Source organism: Bubalus bubalis, chromosome 15, assembly GCF_019923935.1.
Source record: "Bubalus bubalis isolate 160015118507 breed Murrah chromosome 15, NDDB_SH_1, whole genome shotgun sequence".
NCBI classification, from domain to species: Eukaryota; Metazoa; Chordata; class Mammalia; order Artiodactyla; family Bovidae; genus Bubalus; species Bubalus bubalis.
The window spans coordinates 36,510,079-36,536,648 of NC_059171.1; the positions used below are offsets into that span (position 1 = coordinate 36,510,079).

The 26,570-nt window shown below is 41.6% G+C and overlaps 1 long non-coding RNA gene across 8 annotated transcripts in view; it reads left to right on the plus strand.

Moving 5' to 3' along the window:
* Nucleotides 1-26,570, plus strand: part of LOC102413604 — a 347,952-nt gene that overhangs the window by 10,875 nt on the left and 310,507 nt on the right. Inside the window, exon 2 of one of the 8 annotated variants that reach the window (XR_006544734.2) lies at nt 17,354-17,433. The exons of the other annotated variants lie outside the window; for them this stretch is intronic. This is a non-coding gene — a long non-coding RNA (uncharacterized LOC102413604). The remainder of the gene's footprint in view (nt 1-17,353; nt 17,434-26,570) is intronic. 8 annotated transcript variants of the gene reach the window in all.

Here is a 26,570-nt window from a genome sequence, read left to right on the forward strand (position 1 = left end):
ATATATATGCTGTATGTAGCTATATATATATATATATATATATATATGCTGTATGTAGCTATATGCCCTTTTAGGTCACTACAGAGTGTTGAGTAGAGTTCCCTGAGCTGTATGTTAGGTTCTCACTAGTTATCTATTTTATTCTGTGCTGTGCTTAGTTGCTCAGTTATGTCCAACTCTTTGCGACCGCATGGACTGTAGCTTGCCAGGTTCCTCAGTCCATGGGGATTCTCCAGGCAAGAATATCAGAGCAGGTTGCCATGCCCTCCTCCAGGGGATCTTCCTAACTCAAGGATCAAACCCAGGTCTCCCTCAGTGCAGGTGGATTCTTTACCGTCTGAGCCACCAGGCTTCCCAGATGGTGCTAGTGGTAAAAACCTACCTGCCAATGCAGGAGACACAGGAGATGTGAATTCAATCCCTGGGTCTAGAAGATCCCCTGGAGGAGGAAATGGCAACCCACTCTGGTATTCTTGCCTGAGAAATCCCAGGGACAGAGGAACCTGGCGGGCTACAGTCCATGGGGTTGCAAAGAGTTGGACATGACTGAGCATGCATTTCTGAAAAAAACCAAAACCAATAGTGTATATATGACACATACATGTCAATCCCAATCTCCTAATTCATTCCTCCCCCTCACCCCCTTGGTGTCCATACATCTGTTCTCTACATCTGTGTCTCTGTTTCTGCTTTGCAAATAAGATCATCTCTACCATTTTTTCTAGATTCCACCTATATGCATTAATACACAGTGTTTGTTTTTCTCTTTCTGACTTCACTCTGTACGATAGTCTCTAGGCCCATCCATGTCTTTAAAAATGGCCCAAATTTTTTTCCTTTTTGTGGCTGAGTAATATTCTGTTGTATATATGTACCACATCTTCTTTTCAGGGCTTTTTGAGAGTAGGCTGTCTATCTCTCTAACGGATTCATCTCAAAGTTTATGGCTTAAAATTAAAAAAAAAATTATCTCACCCAGTTTCTGTAGTTCAGAGAATCTGAGAACAGTTTAGCCAGGTGATTCAAGCTCAGGGTCTCTCATGAGTTTGTAGTCAAGTTGCTGGTCAGGCCTGCAGTCATCTGAAGGCTTGACCGGGGCTGGAGGGTCCACTGCTGTGATGGCTCCTCACACACCTGGCACATCTGTGCTGGCTGTAGATAGGATGCCTCTGTACCTTGCAACATGGCCCTCTTCATGGGACAGCTGGATGGTCCTCAGAGAGTGACAGTGGCTTCCCCCGGAGACAGTGATCCCAGGAGGAAAGCACATGTTTTTGGTGACCTCATCTTTGAACTCATACGGCATCACTCTGGCCTAGTCTATGTGCTAGAAGTGAGCCACTTAGCCTAGCCAGTGCTCAAGGGATGGAGAATTAAGCTCTCCATTTTAAAGGAGTGTCTGAGAATTTGTGGACATATTCTAAATCACCATCAGTTCAGTTCAGTTCAGTCACTCAGTCGTGTCCGACTCTTTGTGACCCCATGAATTGCAGCACGCCAGGCCTCCCTTGTCCATCACCAACTCCCGGAGTTCACTCAAACTCACGTCCATCGAGTCGGTGATGCCATCCAGCCATCTCATCCTCTGTTGTCCCCTTCTCCTCCTGCCCCCAATCCCCCCCCAGCATCAGAGTCTTTTCCAATGAGTCAACTATTCGCATGAGGTGGCCAAAGTATTGGAGTTTCAGCTTTAGCATCATTCCTTCCAAAGAAATCCCAGGGCTGATCTCCTTCAGAATGGACTAGTTGGATCTCCTTGCAGTCCAAGGGACTCTCAAGAGTCTTTTCCAACACCACAGTTCAAAAGCATCAATTCTTCGGCGCTCAGCCTTCTTCACAGTCCAACTCTCACATGCATACATGACTACTGGAAAAACCATAGCCTTGACTAGACCAACATTTGTTGGCAAAGTAATGTCTCTGCTTTTGAATATGCTGTCTAGGTTGGTCATAACTTTCCTTCCAAGGAGTAAGTGTCTTTCAATTTCATGGCTGCAGTCACCATCTGCAGTTATTTTGGAGCTCAAAAAAGTAAAGTCTGACACTGTTTCCACTGTTTCCCCATGTATTTGTCATGAAGTGATGGGACCAGATGCCATGATCTTAATTTTCTGAATGTTGAGCTTTAAGCCAACTTTGTCACTCTCCATTTTCACTTGCATCAAGAGGCTTTTTAGTTCCTCTTCACTTTCTGCCATAAGGGTGGTATCATCTGCATATCTGAGGCTATTGATATTTCTCCCAGAAATCTTGATTCCAGCTTGTGCTTCTTCCAGGCCAGCATTTCTCATGATGTACTCTGCATATAAGTTAAATAAGCAGGGTGACAATATACAGCCTTGATGAAATCACCATAAGAGGTAGTATAAGTAAAATTCCTGAAATAAGAGTTTAGTAAATGCAAGACTTAAATAGTATTGTGTTCTTCTTTATCTCTGCTGTACCTATAATAGTGTTTTTCATATAGCAAGCATCCTAAGTAGTGAGATAATATTTATTACATAGTGAACTAAAGTTACTGCTTACCTTATGTCATGCTTTGTGCTAAACATTTTCAGTGGAATACCTCATTTCATTGTCACAATAATCCTGGGAAATGGATGTTACTCTGTTATTATTATCCCAGTTTTACAGATGGGAAAACAGAAGTATGCACAGAGAAGTTCAGAAATTTCTTGATTTGGGGGGCTTCCCTGATGGTCCAATGAATAAGACTCCCTGCTCCCAATGCCAGGGACTTGGGTTCAATCCCTGGTCAGGAAGCTAAGATCTCACATGCCGCAATGAAGATCCAGTGCACCCAATATAAATAATCATAATAATAAAAAATAATAATAAAAAGAAATTTCTTGGATGTTAACATATGGAAGGGTGTGATAGAGCCAGGAGTTAAAACTGTGAGTCTTCCTACAATTCAAGGCTTCTAAAACTACTCATGTGAAATATTCCCTCCTTTGAAATTTATTTTCCCTGCCCTATTTTGAGAGTGGGTGAAATGATACTTGAATTGTGAAGCCTCTTTCTTGAAGCACTTCTCTCAGATCTAGAATGCCGTGAAAATTTGCAGCCAAGATTCAGAACAAATTCAGCCCAGGAATTCCTCCCCCACACACTTCCTTTCTCCAGTGTTGGATATAACACTCCCACAGCCCTATGATTTCTTCTGTCCTAACCTTGAGGTTTCTCCTTGAAACTGATGTTCGAAGGTTCTAAGGTTAAATATAAGTTTGAAAACTGCCAAACTGGATGATCTTGCAGATCCCTTCTTGCTCTAAAGTTATGTAATGACATGAATCCTTCTGCCTATTCCTCATCCTTACAGAAGTTAGTGATCAAGTCTAGTCAGTTTGCCCTCAATGACTACTCTCTTGACTCCTCTTCTCATCCTTAGCCACCATCTTCATTCTATACCAGATGAGAACTGGGATTGAAACATTGTAGCCGTCCCTAAAGAACATCTCCAGTCATTGTCATCTCCAAACTATCTTGTGTCCAGAGACCACATAAAGCTCCAAGAATATCCTTTTTGGTTGTGAAAATCTGTTGCTAAATAAATCCCTTCAGTTGGCTGTGTAGCAATCCTCATACTGGGCACCACAGATATTAGTACACATCAGTAGTTTTTGGAACATATAGTCTTAAAAGAAGTAGTTTTCTTTAGTGATAGAATTTCCTGAAGAGTTTGATATGCTAACGTGCAGCGTGAATCTTCCTATTGTTGTTGCTCACTCAGTTGCATCCAACTCTCTGTGACCCCCATGGACTGCAGCATGCCAAGCTGTCCTGTCCTTCAGTATCTCCTGGAGCTTGCGCAAACTCATGTCCATTGAGTTGGTGATGCTATCCAACCATCTCATCCTCTGTCGCCCCTTCTCCTCCTGCCTTCAATCTTTCCCAGCATCAAGGTCTTTTCCAATGAGTCAGCTCTTCTCATCAGGTGGCCATAGTATTGGAGCTTCAGCTTTAGCATCAGTCCTTCATTGAATGTTCAGGGTGAATTTCCTTTAGGATTAACTGGTTTGACCTCCTTGCTTTCTGAGGTACTCTCAAGAGTCTTCTCCAGTACCACAGTTCAAAAGCATTAATTCTTCGGTGCTCAGCCTTCTTTATGGTCCAAATATCACATCTGTACATGACTACTGGAAAACGCATAGCTACCTGAGAGAGAGAGGATATAACTCAAGAGGTTGGCTCTTTTGAGCTTTTTATGAACTCAGGTGAGGGAACTCTCTTGGGTTGTCTCTTTGAAAGCAGTTTCTTATCACCAGGCCACTTCCCTGAGACTTCTCACTTGGTAATAAGTCCCTACTTGCTGTACTACCTTCACACGTGAAATCCCAGAAAGCCATTCCTCAATAACTGTTGCTCTGCTTCTCCTTTACTGCCCAACCGTCAGCCTCCTCAGAGTCACCACTTCAGAATATCAAGAGGTGTGTGTCTGCTTGTGTCCATATACATAACATTCTTTACTGAAGAATGGGGTGATTTTATGAGAGAATTGCCTACAGAGGATCTTAGGATAGAGAAAGTACTCTGTAGGATGCTGTAATGATATAGACCCTATGACTGTAGCCTACCAGCTCCTCTGTCCATGGGATTCTCCAGGTAAGAATACTGGAGTGGGTTGCCATACCCTCTTCCAGGGGTCTTCCCAACCAGGGATCAAACATCAAACCCAGGTCTCTTATGTCTCCTGCTTTGGCAGGCAGGTTTGTGGGTTGTTTTTTTTTTTTTTTTTTTTACCATTAGTGCCACTTGAGAAGCCCACACACCATTATACATTTACCCAAATCCACAGAATATACAGCACTAAGAGCAAATCCTAATGTAAACTATGAATTTTGGTGATGATGATGTGTCAGTAAAAGTTCATCATTGGTAACAGATGTACCACTCTGATAAGGGATGTTGATAATAGGGGAAGCTATGCGTGGATGGAGTTGAGGGGTTATGAGAGTCCTTTGTACTTTCTGCTCAGTTTTGCTAAAACCTAATGAATTACTGTGTTTCATAGTGTGAAATTTTTGCTAGTTGTGTACGGTGCGTACAACTGCACTAAAAAATAAAAAAGGAAGTAATTTAAAACCAAGTACTAAACATAACTTCTTCAAGGTCCAGAAGTATACGTGTATGTGTGTGTATGTGTACACACACGCACATATGTGTATGTATTAACAAAGAAGTCACTCCTTAACTGGTGCTTTCCCATGTAGCTCAATGATAAAGAATCCACCTTCCAATGCACATGATGCAGAAGATATGGGTTTGATCCCTGGGTTGGGAAGATCTCCATGAGAAAGAAATGGTAACCCACTCCAGTATTCTTGCCTGGATAATCCATGGAAAGAAGAGCCTGGTGGGGTATAGTCCATCAGTTCAGTTCAGTTCAGTCGCTCAGTCTTGTCTGACTCTTTGCGACCCCATGAATCGCAGCACGCCAGGCCTCCCTGTCCATCATCAACTCCCAGAGTTCACTCAGACTCATGTCCATTGAGTCAGTGATGTCATCCAGCCATCTCATCCTCTGTTGTCCCCTTCTCCTCCTGCCCCCAATCCCTCCCAGCATCAGAGTCTTTTCCAATGAGTCAACTCTTCGCATGAGGTGGCCAAAGTACTGGAGTTTCAGCTTTAGCATCATTTCTTCCAAAGAAATCCCAGGACTGATCTCCTTCAGAATGGACTAGTTGGATCTCCTTGCAGTCCAAGGGACTCTCAAGAGTCTTCTCCAACACCACAGTTCAAAAGCATCAATTCTTTGGCACTCAGCCTTCTTCACAGTCCATGGGGTTACAAAAAGTCAGATACAGCTGAGCAACTGAGCATGTATGTATGCAAGCCTTTACTAGGTGGGTCCTCTTTGAAAACAACCATAATTTCTAATCTGACTTCCCTGTTTCTGGTTTTGCCCATCTATCCAAGACAGCCTTATCTTCCAGACTTCCCATTGAAATTCCATTCATGTTCTGGAAAACGTCAACTCCTACCCATTGAGTTCTTACATAAACCCTTGTGATTCCCCTCCTTAAGATGTCCTTCCACGTCCAAGTTACTGAGACCAAAATAGCACCCTTGGGTTTTTAGTTAGTCAGTGATTTCTTCTCACCACTCAGAAAGCCACAGAGTTGTATGGGGGAAAGGTCTTGAAGCTCTTCAGTTTTCAGCTTCGTTCAAGCTGGCATTTATCCTCCAAACCATATTTCTTTGGTAGTTTTCCTAAAGATACACCTTTAAAAAACCTATCAGATATATTAGAACAACACATAGCTCACCTTAGAGTTATTTTAATTCTCAGGGAGAGCACAGCCCTTTTAAACTCTAATGAAAAGCAAAGTATTTTCTAACTGCTTTGAAATTTGCACTGTCACTTGTTCGTCCATTGAAGGCAGTAAATTTTATCATGCAGAGTAATAATAGACTCTTTTTATGCTTTTAGCTTGTATAACTTTGGAACTTCTGGATAAAGAAAGTAGCCATATGCCTCCGGAAGACTGCTGTCTTAGTCATATAAAGAGAGCTTTTGAAGGACCATTCAAGCAAGTAAATAGTTAGGTACTGTGCTGGACACTAGAAATGGAAACATGAATAATACAAGTCTCCTGACTTGAAAGTATGCCTTCCAAGACATTTATTTGGTTGAACGTCAAGTGTATCCTGAGCACCTACTGTGTGCCAGGTACTATATTGGGTGGTAGGGAATGTTTTAGACTGTGTTCCCTGGAAATAGACTCAAAGTGTGAGAGTTGTGAATTGTGTGTGAAAGTTTATTGGGGAATATTCTTGGGAGATAGATGCACATGAAGGAAAGTAAGATGGCAGGATTGGACAAGGAGAAAAATGAATATTCAGTGAAGTTACAGTGGCAGCCTCGTTCTATTCTACCAGGAGCTCTGGAGCTGAGATAACCCTTTAGAGATTTCCTAAAGTAGCTAGGAGGCCCAGCCTAGGTATGCCCATGTCAGCCAGTCAATGGTGGCCCAATGTGTGTAAGAGGGACTGTACTGTGGGTCTGTAACTATGACCCAATTTCTCTAAGACGGTCTATATGGATCTGTAGGTATCTGTAACCCTCCAGTATTTCTTGCTGCTGCTGCTAAGTCGCTTCAGTCGTGTCCAACTCTGTGCGACCCCATAGATGGCAGCCAACCAGGCTCCCCCGTCCCTGGGATTCTCCAGGCAAGAACACTGGAGTGGGTTGCCATTTCCTTCTCCAATGCATGAAGTGAAAAGTGAAGTGAAGTCGCTCAGTCGTGTCCGACTCTTCGCAATCCCATGGGCTACAGCCCACCAGGCTCCTCCAGTCCATGGGATTTTCCAGGCAAGAGTACTGGAGTGGGGTGCCATTGCCTTCTCCGCCAGTATCTCTTAGAGGGTCTGTAATGATGGGTCTATAACTACGGCCCAGTGTCTCTTAGAGGATCTGTAACTATATAAAACAAGCCAGTTTTCTGCAGCCTGGGGCAGTGGCCAGCAAGCGTCATGGCTTTGAGCCATCAGAAATTGACATCCCCAGCAGCTGGGAGATGGGAAGTAACCTGAGTGGGAACACAACATCCACTGTGGGACGGGTTATAGCAGAAACAAGGATCTATCCATGCCCTCAGGGAGCTGATAGCCTCACTGATGAGCCACAGCAGCAAATACGGAGTGCAAGTGCAGATAGATTAGTACCAGAGGAAAATACCTTGAAGACACAGGGAAAGAGCATCTCATGTTGGGGTCCAGCCCCCGTTGGATCCAGGGATTCCCTCAGGATGACAGCGTTGGCAATTAAGGGATAGCAAAGGCTGAGAGATTTATTAGATGCTCAATAATAACTGGTTTACGTGGGAAATCAATAAAGTTTGTGACACCAAACTTGCTCTGACCACGGAGGCCGCAGGCACCCTCTCGAATAGCGGAAGGTGCCCCGCCTTAGGCACCTTCTCGAGTGGGTCTTAGAAGCCCAGGCAAATAAGTGGTCGCAGAGGACCCCCACGCTCCAAATTATTTTGGCATGAAGGAAGAACAGAAGAGAAAAGGAGGAAAAGGAAACAAGAAAGAATGACACGGGGAGACCAAGCTTCGGTGAGCAAGGCCTGCAGCTTTATTTTCAACAGGGGCTTTTATACTCTAAGTTGCACATAGAGGATAATAGGGGATGTGAAATCATGCAAAGTCAGCAGTCTTTGATCCTTATCGAGACCAGAGTTTCTTTTCTGCAAACTTATCTTATACAACTGGTTTAGGTGATTTACATCATCTTCTGGCCAGAAGGCCTATTAACATTTTATGACTCTTGACAAACGTTTGTCAACCGTAAGACTTATTTTCTCTAAGAGTAATTATTTTAAGGTTTGGCGCCATCCTCCAAAGGTGTTAGATAAAGTTGCATTCCTATAGGGCAGAGGTGCAGTGGGTTTACAACAAAGAAAAGAATTTATTACCTTAAGGGTCTAAAGTTGCTAACACCAAGGCCACTACTTATTTTTTCTACATACCAACTATATTAATTAATACACATTCAAGGATACAATACAGGGGATGTGGAAACTTGGCAGCAAGCATTGGCTCATCAATGAAATCTTTTACTAGTTTTATTCTGACAGTTTCTAACTCTCTGAGAGGCTCTAAGCTATTTGAATATCTTAAGCTTCCCGTGCCTCTGGAGGCTGGGAGACTGTAAACAATCATATGCATAGCTGTAGGAGTCCGGGTAAACTTGTCAGGCGAGTTAGAGAGCTATCTGAGGGGTTTGGATTTAAACACTCCTAATGCCCAGGAACTTATTAACTGGAGCTGTAAGTTAACTCTTTATCAGAGAGAGCGAGATGGTGGTGGGGGACAGCCCCCAGTAAAGTCAGAGGTAAGAGCACAAAGCAGTAAAGTAGGCAGACTCTGGTTTTTGGGGGTAGATGCTCGAGAATATCCAGGGGGGACTCCTGAGGCTCGATCCCGCCTTTGCGTATGTCGAGCCTCCTTCCTCATGACCTTTGCCACGGGTGGAGGTCCTCACGCTGGCTCCCCGCAATCTCACCCAGTCTTAGGGGTCCCGAGCTGGATTCCCAGAAGAGATGGTGTCAGTGATGATGAAAGGAATTAGGCATGTGAAGGCAACAAGGGTGGAAACTGTTAGAAAAGAGTCTTCCCGATAAAGGGAACAGTATGTACAAAGGGTGAGAACATGGCATGAGGGGGCCTCACATCGTTAGGAAAGGCTGGAGTGGAGAGTGAATTAGAGGGAGTGGTGCACAGGGAGGCAAAGGAGCCAAGCAAGGGCTTGGACCTCAAGGTTGGACCTGAAGGAGCAGGGAGGCCAGGTCCCGCAGTTGGGGATTTTACCCTGATTATTCCTGAAAATCACGGTTTCCAGCAGGGAGTTATATGATGAAATGTGCACCATGGGAAGATCATTCTAGCTGCAGGGTGGAGAAAGGAATCCAGATAAAAGAGCAACACGGGGGCCCTATGAATGGCCGTGTAGGTGGCTAATTCATTAATTTCTGGTAAAAAATGAGTGACTTAAAATAGAGGCATGTCAGGTGTGATGGGGAGAAATGGATGGATTTGAGAGATTTTAAGGAGGCAGAATCCATAAGACTTGACTGATTGGATATGGGCCTTCAGGGGAAAAAAGGAGTCAAACTCAGATTTGTCTTTGAGCCAGAGCAGGCTGGCAGTGGTGTGAAGGATGGATCTGCAAGAGTGTCAGACCGAAACAAGGGAGCCAATTAGAGTCATGATAAACAATGTATTTTTGTACAGGGACCCACTCAGGAAAAAAGAAAAGAAGTTTATGACTGTACTCTTTTTGTTCAAATGAAAATAGCATTATAAAATTATGTGAAAATAATATTGTGTGTTCTTATAATTTAAATTACCTTTGTTAAAAGAATATCAGTGAGAAAACTGGCCCTGCTTTTAGCCACTTAAATATATTAGTATCTGGGGCAAGTTTAGACATAGCACCAGGGAGACAGCTTGTAATTTTTTTCGTTCATTTTTGTGTAGTGCGTTGGATCTCACAGAGAACATTCTAGAGTATGTTCTTTTTCTATCCTTGATGCCACCCTGAAGGTAGGAATTATTGCTCTCTGGAATAAAGAAGCAAAAATGGAGGCTCAGAGAAGTAAAATGGTTTCACTTCCCATTAAGCAGGAAATGAAGTTACGTCTAGAATGTTCATTCCATTCAGTGCTGAGGTTGCAGCCATTTCTTGCCATGAATCACACAAAGATAAAATCAGTGTGCCTGCTCCCTGCTTCTTTCAGCAATGTGTGTCTCTCTGTGGCTGCGGGATTGTCTGTCTGCTCATGAGAGAGAAAATGAGCCAGATAAAGATGCCTTATTATCAAGGAGCCCCAACACCACCTACTTCTGCCAAAGGTGCTGGCCACCTGAGCATTTTTGCTAACGAAACACATTCAGGCCACTTCTGAGAGCCCTGCCCTGGACCATCCTATCAAATAGGCTCTGACTTCTGGCTACCTGGAGCACAGGACCTGGGCAGGACAGAGGTGATTTCCCCAAACGTAGATTCTTGTGCTGTGTAGGGTCCAAAAATCTGCCAGCCAATTAGACCTCGGTTTCTGGGTTGTATTTTGTAGCCAAATAAAGTAAATGTAGCTCAAAGAGCCCCATTTCCCAAATCAGTGACACCATCACCTCCGGGGAAGATGACTCAGCCCTGAACTAGAGCAGAAGTAAGGAGAGGAGGAACCGGGAGGGAGGGCAGTGGAGGAGAGGGGAGAGTTCTGTTTTGAAACTGCCCTCAGGCTGCATTCTCTGGCTACACAATAGCCTCCTTTTTGACAATCACAGAGTTAGGTTTTAGAATACAATGAGAAAGGAGCTTGTTTCTTAATCTGGCAGTTTAGAAATTAAAGATATAATTAAGTATGAGTACGGATAAGCTTGAAATACATATTCTGAATATAAACACACATGTACAGATGCAGCCATTTCAGCTTCATTCATTAGTCTCTTTACAAGCACTTGGTAGTCTTCTTTCCCCCCAGCTTTACTGACATATAATTGGTATATCACATTGTGTAAGTTTAAGGCATGCAACCTGTTGATTTGATACACCCATCTTTTGCAAAATGATTACCACCATCCTGTTAGCTAACACCTTCATCACATAATTACCGTTCTGTTTTTGTGGTGAGAACATTTAAGATCTACACTCTTAGCACCTTTTAAGTATGTAATACAGAATTATTAACTGTAATCTCCATGTTATGCATTGAATTCCCCAAACTCATTTGTCCTATAACTGGAAGTTTATCCCCTTTGACCAACATTTCCCCAATTGTTCCCAGCCCTCAGCCCCTGGTAATCACATGGATCTATCTACTCTCTGTTTCTATGAGTTTGGCATTTTTAGATTCTATATATAAGTGATATCACACAGTATTTATTTTTTCTCTGACTTATTTCATTTAGAATAATGCCCTCAAGGTCTATCCATGTTGTTGTAAATGGCAGTATTTCCTTTCTATAATTTATATGTATATTAATATATAAATTATATATATATAATTTATTGTATTGTCATTCATTGTCATTCAATCTCTAAGTTGTGTCTGACTCTTTGCAACCCCATGAACTGCAGCACCCTAGACTTCCCTGTCCTTCCCTGTCTCCTGGAGTTTGCTCAAACTCATGTCCATTGAGTCAGTGATACCATCCAACCATCTTATCCTCTGTTGCCCCTTTCTCCTCTTGCCCTCAACCTTTCCCAGCATCAGGGCCCTTTCCAATGAGTCAGCTCTTCACGTCAGGTGGCCAAAGTATTGGAGCTTCAGCATCAGTCCTTCCAGTGAATATTCAGGATTGATTTCCTTTAGGAAACTGACTGGTACTATATATATATATATATATGTAATTTATTATATTATAATATTATTATAGCTGCTGCTAAGTCGCGTCAGTCGTGTCCGACTCTGTGTGACCCCATAGACAGCAAGCCCACCAGGCTCCCCCGTCCCTGGGATTCTCCAGGCAAGAACACTGGAGTGGGTTGCCATTTCCTTCTCCAATGCATGAAAGTGAAAAGTGAAAGTGAAGTTGCTCAGTCGTGTCTGACTCTTCGCGACCCCATGGACTGTAGCCCACCAGGCTCCTCAGTCCATGGGATTTTCCAGGCAAGAGTACTGGAGTGGGGTGCCATTGCCTTCTCCGAATATTATTATATAATATATATAATTATATATAGTTTATATATTTTAGACAGAGAAACCATATCTTCTTTATTCATTTATCTGTTGATGGACACTTAGGTTGTTTATCTCCCTACCTTGGCTGTTGTGAATAATGCTGTAATGGACATGCGAAAAGCACTTTGTAGTCTTGATTGCTATGCATGCTTAGTGTAAACTTTTTCTTTGTCATCTTCCTTACCACCTTCTCTGAAGTCAGTCTCTATCCGGAACAGCTTTAATCTACTTCTGGAGTCCCACAATATTGTCCCTCAAATGCACAACAAATTGAGCAGAGAGCTGCCTTTAGCATGAGAAATGCTAGTTGTAGAGAACTGAAGAATACCTCTAATTTTAGTTGTAATAGTAATAATGTAGACAGCTGCCATGGATTCAACATTTGTGTGTGTATGTGTGTGTGCTCAGTTGTTCAGTCGTGTCCAACTCTTTGTGACCCCGTGAACTGTAACCCACCACTTTTTCTCTCTCTGTGGAATTTTCCAGGCAATTGAACACTTACTCTTAAACAAACTCTGAACTAAGTGCTTTACACTCAGGGACTCAGTGATAGGTCAGGATTCAAGTCTATTATACCCTAAGGAGCTTGCAACTTTTATAGCAACAATTTAGGCGTTGTGAAACCTTCCCTTCTTTCCTAGCCTTTATCTAGTTCTTTGAATTGTCCTCTTTCAGAACTCAACATACTGACTTGGTACCATAATCTGTATCCTCTGTGAAGTATGGAAGATGCCTCTTCTTACACTTTTATGCTTTTCACATGGGGGCATGAAAGTGCGTTGCTTCGGGTTTGTTTTTCCCAGGCTGCCTCTACTCTTAATTTCTTCTGTCTCCCTAGAATCTTCCTTAAGGACATATCTCAGGCCAAGCCATCTTCTGAAGGCAGCAGTTCTCAAGAATCCCTCCTCCTTGCCCAGACACATTCTTATAGGCATATTTTGACAAAACCCTTAACCAAAGAGCTGTCTCATACAGCCTTAGAAGAGGTAAGATGGGCTGCCAATCCCTCTTCCACTCTGCTCTTCAGGCGTGTGCAGCACTATAATAGGAATAATCTCGAATGAATTCTAATTCGTTCAATTTAGAAGCAGGCTCCTGTGAATCTTATTCCACAGAAATTGTGTGTGCAAAAAGTGTCACACCTGTATACAGAAAATTCTAAAGGAACTACCAGAAAAAGTGACTGGAAATGATAAATGAGTTCATCGAGGTCACAGGATACAAGATCGATTTACAAAAATCAATTGTAATTTTATATACTGGCAATGAGCTATCTGAAAATGAAATTCAGAAAACCATTCCATTCACAATCACAACCAAAAGAATAAAATGCTTAGGAATAGATTTAACACAAGAAGTATAAGACTTGTTAACACTGGAAATGACATAATATTGGTAACAGGAATTAAAAAGACCTAAATAAATGGAGAGACATTCTATATTCGTGAATTGGAAGATGTTAATTTTTGACAGTCACTAACCAAGTCCCAGCAGGTGTCCTCGCTGAACCCTCTGTTCTGCGCTCATGAGAAGCCCTGTGCCCCAACTTTCCTGGGTCACCCCTTTAGGTAGAAGATTGGCCAGCCTTGGTTTTCTCCAGATGCAGACTTTTATGCTGTGAAAAGATTAAAAACTTTCAGTTAAAATTGGCTCTGCATCATATGTTATGGCCAAATGAATTAAATGTAGCTAAGTGAAGTCTCTATACATCCTGAGTAAGCAGATGTCATAACCATCCAGAATCAGAGTGCTTTGAAAAACATCATTAATCAAATAGAGGGACAACTATTGATTGGATTGAGAAAAAGTTCACAGAGCATATATCTCAGAAGGGATTTATGTCAGTCATTCAGTCGTGTCCTGCTCTTTGCAACCCCATGGACTACAGCACGCCAGGCCTCCCTATCCATCACCAACTCCCGAAGTTTACTCAAACTCATCTCCATTGAGTTGGTGATGCCATCCAACCGTCTCATCCTCTGTCATCTCCTTCTCTTGCCTTCAATCTTTTCCAGCATCAGGGTCTTTTCTAATGAGTTCTTTGCATCAGGTGGCCAAATTATTGGAGTTTCAGCTTCAGCATCAGTCCTACCCTTGTAGCTCAGTTTGTAGAGAATCTGCCTGCAATGCAAGAGACCTGGGTTCGATTCCTGGGTTGAGAAGATCCCCTGGAGAAGGAAATGGCAGCCCACTCCAATGTTCTTGCCTGGAGAATTCCATGGACAGAGGAGCCTAGTGAGTCACAGACCATGGGTTCATAAGAGTCAGACATGACTTAGTGACTAAACCACCAAGTACATGAAAAGATGCTGCACGTCATTGGTCTTTAGGGAGATAGAAATTAAAACCACTGTGAAATCCCACTTCCTATGCAGTAGAATGACTATAATAAAATGAAGACAAAACAAGTGTTGGGGAGGATGTGGAGAAGCTGGAACTCTTGCACATTGCTGGTAGAGATATAAAATGATACAACTGCTTTGGTACACAGTTTTTTAGTATTTTACAACACTACCATATGGCCCAACAATTCCACACCTATGTATCTACTCAAGAAAAATCAAAATATGTACACAAAAAGCCTTCTTCTTGTGTTCATAACATTTTTATAGCCTTCTAAATGTTCATAGCATTTTTATAGCACAAAAGCCCCAACCTACATTCAAATATCCATCAATTTGTGAATGCATAAATAGACTGTGGTCTGTCCATATTCTGGAATACTCTGCAGTAATAAAAATAATTGAAGTGCTTATATATGCTACAACACGGATGAGCCTCAAAAATCTTCTGCCAAGTGGAAGAAGATTAAATACTATGTAATTCTCTTGATATGAAATATCCAGAAGGCAAATCTACAGAGATAGAAAGCAGATCAGTGGTTGCCTGGAGCTTAGATTGGGAGCAGGAACTGACTATAAACAGGCATGGGAGTGGGAAGGAGGGGCGGCCTATGCGGACCTGTTGGGGTGATGAAAATTTTTGAAAACCAGATTGTGGTGATGTCTGTACATCTGTATAAATTTACTAAAAATCGTTGACTTGTACTCTCACAATGGTTGGATTCTGTGAATCTTATACCTCAATAAAACTATCAAATAAAAATAACCACAGAGTTGCAAGTGGGAGGTATAGACAGAACAAGTTTGGCAGCATATTGATAATTTGGGGGGCTGGATGATGGATAATGAAGGCTCATTATACTTTTCACTTGCTGTGTATATTTGAAAATTTTTCAAATAAATTTAAAAGAAATGATTAAAAAGGGAATGTCACACTTAATTTTTTTAAGTGGAGTGAAATCTGACCCAGTCTTTATATCCCAGCACTGGAGGCAAGTTAATTCTGTCATCACAGACACCCTGACCAGGGTTTTTATCGATCTGGGGGGTTCCTGCAGTGCTCTAAAACGTCTTCAGGCCAGCAAGGTCAGGGTGGAATGAACATTACCTGATATGAGTGAACTTTAGCATAAGTTAGCAATGTCGCATAAGTGCCAAATCTGGAATAGGCATCTCTTCAGAGCTCTGTGGCATCCATGTAGAGAACCCGGATCCTGGTCATACCCCTCTGAGCTGTGTGCATTCATTCCCAAGGAGGAGCATGGCTCTTGGACAGGCCAGGGTGAACCACAAACCTACATCATCTTCTGGGTTGTGGGAGTAACTTCTCCAGGATCACCTCACTCTCTTATCTTCACCTCTTCCATGGGTTTAGTCTTTCATGATGGCCAAGACAGGAGTTCATCTTGTAGCACTATTTAGATTGTATTAATGCATCTGAGGTATGAACTAACAATATATTCTTTGATTAAATGTGTTTGTGTGCCTGTATGTGTAAAATACAGAGAATGATACATGAGTAGCTCTCATCTTTTCAAATTCGTCTTCAGCATGCAAGCTCTAGTGCATTTGTTAGGGGAACTGCTGACCGAAATCACCCACCCTGGCCAGGCAACAGGAGGTCTTGGTAAGGAATGTGGAACTAACAAGCTACCACCAACCAGAAAAAATCAGGAAAGGTCAAAAGAGAGGAGATGCCAGTCCATATGTCCTGCCAACCTCCCAGAATCCTTCTCACTGGAATCCATCTTGACTAAATGATGTGTTTGCCACCAGGAAGGACCCTGGGTCAGAATGCTTGACCAAAGACAAACTGGAAAGTAACCCAATTATCATAAAACCCAAAATGTCAAGCCACTTGGCAGAGCAGTTCTCCTGGGTTCCCTTATCCTGCTGTTCTCTGCCCAGACTCCCTTTCCCAATAAAGTCTCTTGCTTTGTCAGCATGTGTCTCTTTGGGCAATTCATTTACAAGTGTTAGGCAAGCGCCTACTCTCAGACCTGGAAGGGTCCCCCTTCCTGCTGCACTTTCACTCCTGGAATCATTCACAAAACAAATGTTTATTGAGCCCCTCCAGGTAACACCGGGCATCATTTGCCCCACTGGAAATATAACATCAAACAAAACCCACAAAGGCTCTGCTTTTATGCAACTTAGATTTCAGGGCTTTTAATATCAAGTGTCGTGTGTGGGCTTCCCAGGTGGCACAGCGGTAAAGAATCTGCCTGCCAATGTAGGAGCCACAGATATGCAGATTTGATCCCTGGATTGGAAAGATCCCCTGGAAGAGGAAATGGCAACCAGCTCCAATATTCTTGCCTAGAAAATCCCATGGACAGAGGAGCCTGATGGGCCACAGTCCATGGGGTCGCATAAAAGTCAGACATGACTGAGGGACTGAGCACAAGAATCACATGGTGATGCTGTTAAAATGTAGATTCTGATTCCATAGGTCTGGAGCTGCTTGAGATTAGCATTTCTAACCAACCCCCAGGTGAGGTGAATGCTGCTAGGATACAAAACACACTTTGAGTTGCAAGGTTCAGGGTAGAAAGCAGGAAAATATGGCAAGATGCTGAGATTAATTATTTATAAGCTTTCTGTATTGAATTATTTGCAGTGAGCTTCCTGTCTATGTTGAGTGATGGTTATTGTCAGGCTCTGCCCTGAGGGACCTGACACTTCTTACTTGACCCCTAAGTGGATCATTTTTCTCTGTTGTGGTGAGGACCACCAGACCAAGCAGCGTATTCATACCACACCCTCCAACTCCTCCTGGTCTGTTCACACCCAGTGGCTTCTCTGATTAATTCTCAGGTCAGGACTTGTGTGTCAGAATTCCCTTTGGGATCCGATCTTGTTTTGCACTTCAAAGGCTCGTCTGGCTGGTATCAAAGGTGTGTCTAGAACTTTGGAACTGAACTTGAGCCTTTCTGGTTTTATTTGTTAACTCTTTCCTGTTTTCCACTTTTAAGTTATGGTGTTAATAAGGGGAGAATGGGGGAAAACAGATAAAAAATGTCCCTATGTTCTGTTTATTTATTTATTTTTGACTGTTCTGGGCCGTTGTTGCCATGTAGGCTTTTCTTTGGTTGTTATGAGTGGGCAGTGCACAGGCTCTCTAGTTGCAGTGTGTGGGCTTCTCATTGCGGTGGCTTCTCTTGTTGTGGAGCCTGAGTTCTAGGGTATGTGGGCCTCAGTAGTTGCATCACATGGGCTCAGTAGTTGCAGTCCCCAGGCTCTAGAGCGCAGGCTCAATAGGTGTGGCGCACAGGCTTAGTTGCTCCACGGCATGTGGGACCTTTCTGGACCAAGGATCAAACCCGTGTCTCCAGCATTCACAGGCAGATCCTTTACCACTGAGCCACCAGGGAAGCCCTGTTTGTTTTAATTTTTTTTATATGCCATATTTCCCTTGAAAGCAATCTCTTTGTGTTTGTGTGATTGTTGCACAAAATGGATTAATTCTCAGCTGGCCACCAGTTTAGTGTGGAGCACCTGTGTGAATCATTAAAATACTGGCTGTCCTGGGGTTTCTTGAAGCTGCTGTGGGGGTTAGGGAGATTGTGCAACTGTAATGACCAACCTAGATAGCATATTGAAAAGCAGAGACATTACTTTGCCAACAAAGGTCCATCTAGTCCAGGCTATGGTTTTTCCAGTGGTCATGTATGGACATGAGAGTTGGACTGTGAAGAAGGCTGAGCGCCAAAGAATTGATGCTTTTGAACTGTGGTGTTGGACAAGACTCTCGAGAGTCCCTTGGACTGCAAGGAGATCCAACCAGTCCATTCTGAAGGAGATCAGCCCTGGGATTTCTTTGGAAGGAATGATGCTAAAGCTGAAACTCCAGTACTTTGGCCACCTCATGCAAAGTGTTGACTCATTGGAAAAGACTCTGATGCTGGGAGGGATTGGGTGCAGAAAGAGAAGGGGATGACAGAGGCTGAGATAGCTGGATGGTATCACTGACTTGATGGACTTGAGTCTGAGTGAACTCTGGGAGTTGGTGATGGACAGGGAGGCCTGGCGTGCTGCGATTCATGGGGTAGCAAAGAGTCGGACATGACTGAGCGACTGAACTGACTGACTGACTGATAAAGACATACCATGAAATCAGTGTGTAGGAACAGGCTTTTGTGAAGACTTGCAAAAGGGACAGACTCTACAACTTATCTCCTTGCACTTTGACTTCTGCCCTTTCACCTCTCTCTTCTCTATCTCTCTGGAACATGGCGAAGATCCTGGACATTGAGTAGTGTCTTGCAACCATGAAACTGAGAGCTTTGAACTTACAGTTTTGGAGCAGGAAGATAAAGAGTTCCTGGGGCCTTGAGGGCATCTCTAGTGGTTACACTCTGGATTGCATGCTAAGTTGCTTCCGTCCTGTCCAACTCTTTGCGACCCTATGGACTATAGCCCACCAGGCTCCTCTATCCATGGGATTTTCCAAGCAAGAATACTGGAGTAGGTTGCCATTTCCTCCTCTAGGGGATCTCCCGACCCAGGGATTGAATTGGCATCTCTTGGATCTCCTGCATTGGGAAGCAGGTTCTTTACCACCCTCCTTTGATCTGGATGCAGGATGCATGACAGGAGTTGAAATCCAGTCTCTTAAAATAAATATAATAAGAAATTTATATTTTGTTGTATGTGTGATTGAAAATCATCAGAGGATTTTGAGTAGAAGAGCTCTATGGTCTGATTTATGTTTGTAAAAAATGGCCCTATCTACTCTATGGAGACTAGACTATAGGTTGTACTAAGGACATCAATTAGATAAGTATTTCAGTGATTATGAAGAGAGATGGCAGTAACTTAGCCTGGGGTTATGAAGGTGGAGAGACAGTTTGCATGTACTTTATAAAGTTTTTTTTACAAAAAGGAAACAAAACTGAATATACAGTAAGATAATACTAGTCAACATTTATTGAGTATCATTATGTGTGGAAACAGTGGCTGACTTTATTTTTGGGGGGGCTCCAAAATCACTACAGGTGGTGATTGCAGCCATGAAATTAAAAGATGCTTACTCCTTGGAAGGAAAGTTATGACCAACCTAGACAGCATATTAAAAAGCAGAGACATTACTTTGTCAACAAAGGTCTAGTCAAGGCTATGGTTTTTCCAGTGGTCATATATGGATGTGAGAGTTGGACTAGAAAGAAAGCTGAGCGTTGAAGAATTGATGCTTTTGAACTGTGGTGTTGGAGAAGACTCTTGAGAGTCCCTTGGACTGCAAGGAGATCCAACCCATCAATTCTAAAGGAGATCAGTCCTGGGTGTTCATTGGAAGGACTGATGTTGAAGTTGAACCTCCAATACTTTGGCCACCTGATGCAAAGAGCTGACTCATTTGAAATGACCCTGATGCTGGCAAAGATTGAGGGCAGGAGGAGAAGGGGCCGACAGAGGATGGCATCACTGACTCAATGGACATGAGTTTGGGTAAACTCCGGGAGTTGGTGATGGACAGGGAGGCCTGATGTGCTGTGGTTCATGGGGTCTCAAAGAGTCGGACATGACTGAGCAACTAAACTGAACTGAACTGATGTGGAAGATAAGATTCTAAGCATATTCTATAACTCACTCATTTAATCTTTACACTAGTCATGTGAAACAGGCATTAGTTTTACCTGAATTTTACAGGTAAGAAAACTAAGGAGTAAAAAGATTAAGTCATTTTCTAATAAGTGATGGAGGATCCCTTCCTCCATATGTGTGTGTTGGGGAAGTGGGGGTTTTGTGTTTGGGTTTGGGGGTGTGGTTATAGATGAAGTCATCCTAGAAGAAAAGGTTAGAAGAAAATATAGCAAACATTTTAGAAGTTTTACATCTGCATGTTAGGATTACACACAACTTCTTTATACTGTTCTTCTATTCCTGTACTTCTACAGTGCTGTTTTTGATATAGGAAAATTATTAATATACAAAAGGTATTGTGGCTTAAAATTATGGTGTTTAGCAGTAGATTTAATATCATGTCAGCTGTTTGTAAGCAAAAGAAAAAGGGTCACTGTATAGTTCTCATGGCCAGGACAGAAGTGCCATCAAGCTGAGCTATGGAAAGTAAGCCATGGAACAGGTTAAGTTCCTAGACCTCTAGAGCATGACTATAGCATCCTTGTCCTAGCCCAGTCATCTGTCCACTAATCGATAATGTCTTCTAGGAACAGTCCCATTCCAATAACCAAACTTTTCAACTTTTCAAAACTCTGGTGCTATAGGGAAGCAGCTCTTTAGCACACGGTCTGCCTGTTTGTTCAAATGTGCTCTCCATGTTTGGATTCTCTGTGCCATGTTGGCTTTCTTTGAAGAATTTCCCTTGTCTGATATGATATCATTTAGTTTATTTATGCTGGAGAACCCTCGGGGAAATACTATACCTGTGTTATATATGTGTGTATGTGGATATAAATTGTAGAACAGATCACTGGAAGGTGAATTTAAATTTCTGGTCCTCAGGCTGTTCAAAGATAAGCTATGCACTGTGGACTGGTGTCAGCAAATGAGCAGAGGGCAGTCCAAATTCAGCTGAAGCATGGGGGACCCCCAGACAAGCTTTTAGACTCCAAATCTTAAAAGTGTCAGGGGCCATTTTTTTTAATTTTATTTTATTTTTAAACTTTACATAATTGTATTAGTTTTGCCAAATATCAAAATGAATCCGCCACAGGTATATATGTGTTCCCCATCCTGAACCCTCCTCCCTCCTCCCTCCCCATTCCATCCCTCTGGGTCGTCCCAGTGCACCAGCCCCAAGCATTCAGTATCGTGCATCGAACCTGACCTGGCAACTCGTTTCATACATGATATTTTACATGTTTCAACACCATTCTCCCAAATCTTCCCACCGTCTCCCTCTCTCTCAGAGTCCATAAGACTGTTCTATACATCAGTGTCTCTTTTGCTGTCTCATACACAGGGTTATTGTTACCATCTTGCTAAATTCCATATATATGTGTTAGTATACTGTATTGGTGTTTTTCTTTCTGGCTTACTTCACTCTGTATAACAGGCTTCAGTTTCATCCACCTCATTAGAACGGATTCAAATGTATTCTTTTTAATGGCTGAGTAATACTCCATTGTGTATATGTACCACAGCTTCCTTATCCATTCATCTGCTGATGGACATCTAGGTTGCTTCCATGTCCTGGCTATTATAAACAGTGCTGCGATGAACATTGGGGTACACGTGTCTCTTTCCCTTCTGGTTTCCTCAGTGTGTATGCCCAGCAGTGGGATTGCTGGATCATAAGGCAGTTCTATTTCCAGTTTTTTAAGGAATCTCCACACTGTTCTCCATAGTGGCTGTACTAGTTTGCATTCCCACCAACAGTGTAAGAGGGTTCCCTTTTCTCCACACCCTCTCCAGCATTTATTACTTGTAGACTTTTGGATCGCAGCCATTCTGACTGGTGTGAAATGGTACCTCATAGTGGTTTTGATTTGCATTTCTCTGATAATGAGTGATGTTGAGCATCTTTTCATATGTTTGTTAGCCATCTGTATGTCTTCTTTGGAGAAATGTCTATTTAGTTCTTTGGCCCATTTTTGGATTGGGTCATTTATTTTTCTGGAGTTGAGCTGTAGGAGTTGCTTGTATATTCTCGAGATTAGTTGTTTGTCAGTTGCTTCATTTGCTATTATCTTCTCCCATTCTGAGGGCTGTCTTTTCACCTTGCTAATAGTTTCCTTTGATGTGCAGAAGCTTTTAAGGTTAATTAGGCCCCATTTGTTTATTTTTGCTTTTATTTCCAGTATTCTGGGAGGTGGGTCATAGAGGATCCTGCTGTGATGTATGTCAGAGAGTGTTTTGCCTATGTTCTCCTCTAGGAGTTTTATAGTTTCTGGTCTTACGTTGAGATCTTTAATCCATTTTGAGTTTATTTTTGTGTATGGTGTTAGAAAGTGTTCTAGTTTCATTCTTTTACAAGTGGTTGACCAGATTTCCCAGCACCACTTGTTAAAGAGATTGTCTTTAATCCATTGTATATTCTTGCCTCCTTTGTCAAAGATAAGGTGTCCACATGTGCGTGGATTTATCTCTGGGCTTTCTATTTTGTTCCATTGATCTATATTTCTGTCTTTGTGCCAGTACCATACTGTCTTGATAACTGTGGCTTTGTAGTAGAGCCTGAAGTCAGGTAGGTTGATTCCTCCAGTTCCATTCTTCTTTCTCAAGATCGCTTTGGCTATTCGAGGTTTTTTGTATTTCCATACAAACTGTGAAATTATTTGTTCTAGCTCTGTGAAGAATGCTGTTGGTAGCTTGATAGGGATTGCATTGAATCTATAGATTGCTTTGGGTAGTATACTCATTTTCACTATATTGATTCTTCCAATCCATGAACATGGTATATTTCTCCATCTGTTAGTGTCCTCTTTGATTTCTTTCACCAGTGTTTTATAGTTTTCTATATATAGGCCTTTAGTTTCTTTAGGTAGATATATTCCTAAGTATTTTATTCTTTCCGTTGCAATGGTGAATGGAATTGTTTCCTTAATTTCTCTTTCTGTTTTCTCATTATTAGTGTATAGGAATGCAAGTGATTTCTGTGTGTTGATTTTATATCCTGCAACTTTACTATAGTCATTGATTAGTTCTAGTAATTTTCTGGTGGAGTCTTTAGGGTCTTCTATGTAGAGGATCATGTCATCTGCAAACAGTGAGAGCTTTACTTCTTCTTTTCCAATTTGGATTCCTTTTATTTCTTTTTCTGCTCTGATTGCTGTGGCCAAAACTTCCAAAACTATGTTGAATAGTAATGGTGAAAGTGGGCACCCTTGTCTTGTTCCTGACTTTAGAGGAAATGCTTTCAATTTTTCACCATTGAGGATAATATTTGCTGTGGGTTTGTCATATATAGCTTTGATTATGTTGAGGTATGTTCCTTCTATTCCTGCTTTCTGGAGAGTTTTGATCATAAATGGATGTTGAATTTTGTCAAAGGCTTTCTCTGCATCTATGAGATAATCATATGGTTTTTATTTTTCAATTTGTTAATGTGGTGTATTACATTGATTGATTTGCGGATATTGAAGAATCCTTGCATCCCTGGGATAAAGCCCGTTTGGTCATGGTGTATGATCTTTTTAATGTGTTGTTGGATTCTGATTGCTAGAATTTTGTTAAGGATTTTTGCATCTATGTTCATCAGTGATATTGGCCTGTAGTTTTCTTTTTTTGTGGGATCTTTGTCAGGTTTTGGTATTAGGGTGATGGTGGCCTCATAGAATGAGTTTGGAAGTTTACCATCCTCTGCAATTTTCTGGAAGAGTTTGAGCAGGATAGGTGTTAGCTCTTCTCTAAATTTTTGATAGAATTCAGCTATGAAGCCATCTGGATCTGGGCTTTTGTTTACTGGAAGATTTTTGATTACAGTTTCAATTTCCGTGCTTGTGATGGGTCTGTTAAGATTTTCTATTTCTTCCTGATCGAGTTTTGGAAAGTTGTACTTTTCTAAGAATTTGTCCATTTCTTCCACATTGTCCATTTTATTGGCATATAATTGTTGACAGTACTCTCTTATGATCCTTTGTATTTCTGTGTTGTCTGTTGTGATCTCTCCATTTTCATTTCTAATTTTATTGATTTGATTTTTCTCCCTTTGTTTCTTGATGAGTCTGGCTAATGGTTTGTCAATTTTATTTATCCTTTCAAAAAACCAGCTTTTGGTTTTGTTGATTTTTGCTATGATCTCTTTTGTTTCAGGGGCCATTTTTTAACAATCTAGATTTTAGTGACTTCCCTGGCAGTTCAGCAGTTAAGACTCTTTGCTTCCAATGCAAGGGGGTACAGGTTTGATCCCTTGGGGAACTAAGATCCCACATGCCACATGATGCAGCCAAAATATATATATTAAAAAAAATCTAGATTCTAACCTCTCTGCAGACAGCGAATGTTTATTTCATTTCTTAAAAAAGCCCAATCTGTCTAGTCTCAAATTCCTTTGCATGTCTACTATATGCCCAGTTTTTAGCACTAAACTACCTTTCAGTTCAATACCATGAACATAGTAGAAGAAAAAAATGCAACATAAAATATGTCAAAAATAGAAAATAAGAAATAGTAAAAAAAAAAAAAAAAAGACTCAAAACTCAGAGAGTGAACAATTGATAAAAGAATATTCAGATAGATATTTTTTTTTCTGAGGGATTTGAAAATGTTGGAGTATATGCTCCATGTTTTCTTTATTCATTGGTTTAAACATCATATAGTTTGTTCTTTCCAATTTTTTAATTAAACTTTTTATTTTATATTGGAGTATATCTGATTAACAAGATTATGATTGTTTCTGGTGAACAGCAACAGAACTCAGCCATACATATATTTGTATCTATTCTCCCCCAAACTCCTCTCCCATCCAGGCTGCCACGTAACGTTGAGCAGAGTTCCCTGTGCTGTACAGTGGACCCTTGTTGGTTATCCATTTTAAATACAGTAGTGTGTACATGTTGATTCCAAGCTCCCTAACTATCCCTTCCCCTCATCCTTCCCACCGCCCACCCCCAGCAACCGTAAGTTCCTTCTCTGTGAGTTTGTTTCTGTTTTGTAAGTTTAAGTTCATTTGTATCATTTCATTTTATATTCCACATATGTGGAATGTCATATGATACTTCTCTTTCTCTGTCTGACTTATTTCACTCAATATGACACTCTCTAGATTCATCCATGTTGCTGCACAGTGGCATTCTTTCTTTCTTTTTAATGGCTGAGTAATATTACATTGTATATAAGTACCACATCTTCTTTATCCATTTCTCCATTGATGGACATTTAGGTTGCTTCCATGTCTTGGCTATTGTAAACTGTGCTGCAATGAACGTGGTGTGCCTGTAATCTTTTGGACAGTGTTTTCTCAGGGTATATGTCCAGGACTGGGAATGTAGGGTCATATGGTATATGCTGCTTGTTTTTACATAGAAAATATGAAGGACATACGACCCATGATATACTAAGGAGCTCATATTAAAATTTTTTAAAATAAACCACACTTTATTTTTCAAAAATAGTTCTTTGTTTCATTACATTTTCTGCCATCTCTGAGATTTGACCAATTGATAAGTGAAGGTAGCCATCAGATTAGGTAGTCATTATATGGCATGTCAGTGGAAAAGAAAACGATGATGAAGAAAAAGTGTTCATTACACAAGCAAGAAGTATAAAAAGATTAGAATAGAGAGGCTTTTGAGTTGATTTGACTAAGAACCAGAAAAGGGTTTGTTTTTTGTTTTTGTTTTTTTTTAAAGCTTTGAAATATACATGGGAGCTTAATTTAAGCGGAATGACAATACCAATGTTTGGGTAAAACAAAGAGTACAGACTTCAGTTGAGCAAGGCAATCCTTCCTAAATGGACTAATTCTGATAAATCACCAAGACATGGGCTGCTGGATTCTAGACAATGAATTTATACAAAAGGAAACAAAGCCACATAGACATTTTTATTGGAGATGTTCTCACTATGTCAGTACCAAGCTATAAAACAACCAAAGAACTGAGCATAATTACAGCCTCTCTCAACAGAGCAAGGAGAATTGATTTGAGAAAAGCCCTATTGTAACTCACTGACTCAGGGGTTCCCCTAGGAGGACCATGAATCAGGTTCAAGGGCAGGGATCACATCCATGCTGTGCAAAGCCTTGGGTCTGATTTGTATCAATGGAGAGGAGTTTGGTTATCTCATGTAGGGCTTTCTTGGTGGCTCAGATGGTAAAGAATCTGTCTGCCAATGCAGGAGATACAAGAGACTCAGGTTCGATCCCTAGGTTAGGAAAATCCCCTAGAGAAGGGAATAGCTACCCACTCCAGTATTCTTGCCTGAAGAATTCCATGGACAGAGGAGCCTGGCAGGCTACAGTCCTTGAGGTCGCAGAGTCGGACAACTGAGCGACTAACCCTATATCATGAAAGCAACAGAAGAATGATCCTCAGTCCAGAGGCCAGTGGTGTGTGGTTTCATCCCACTTCTCATGAGATGCAGAATTGCCTTAGGGAAGGACACCAGCTTCTCTGAGCCAGTTTTCTTG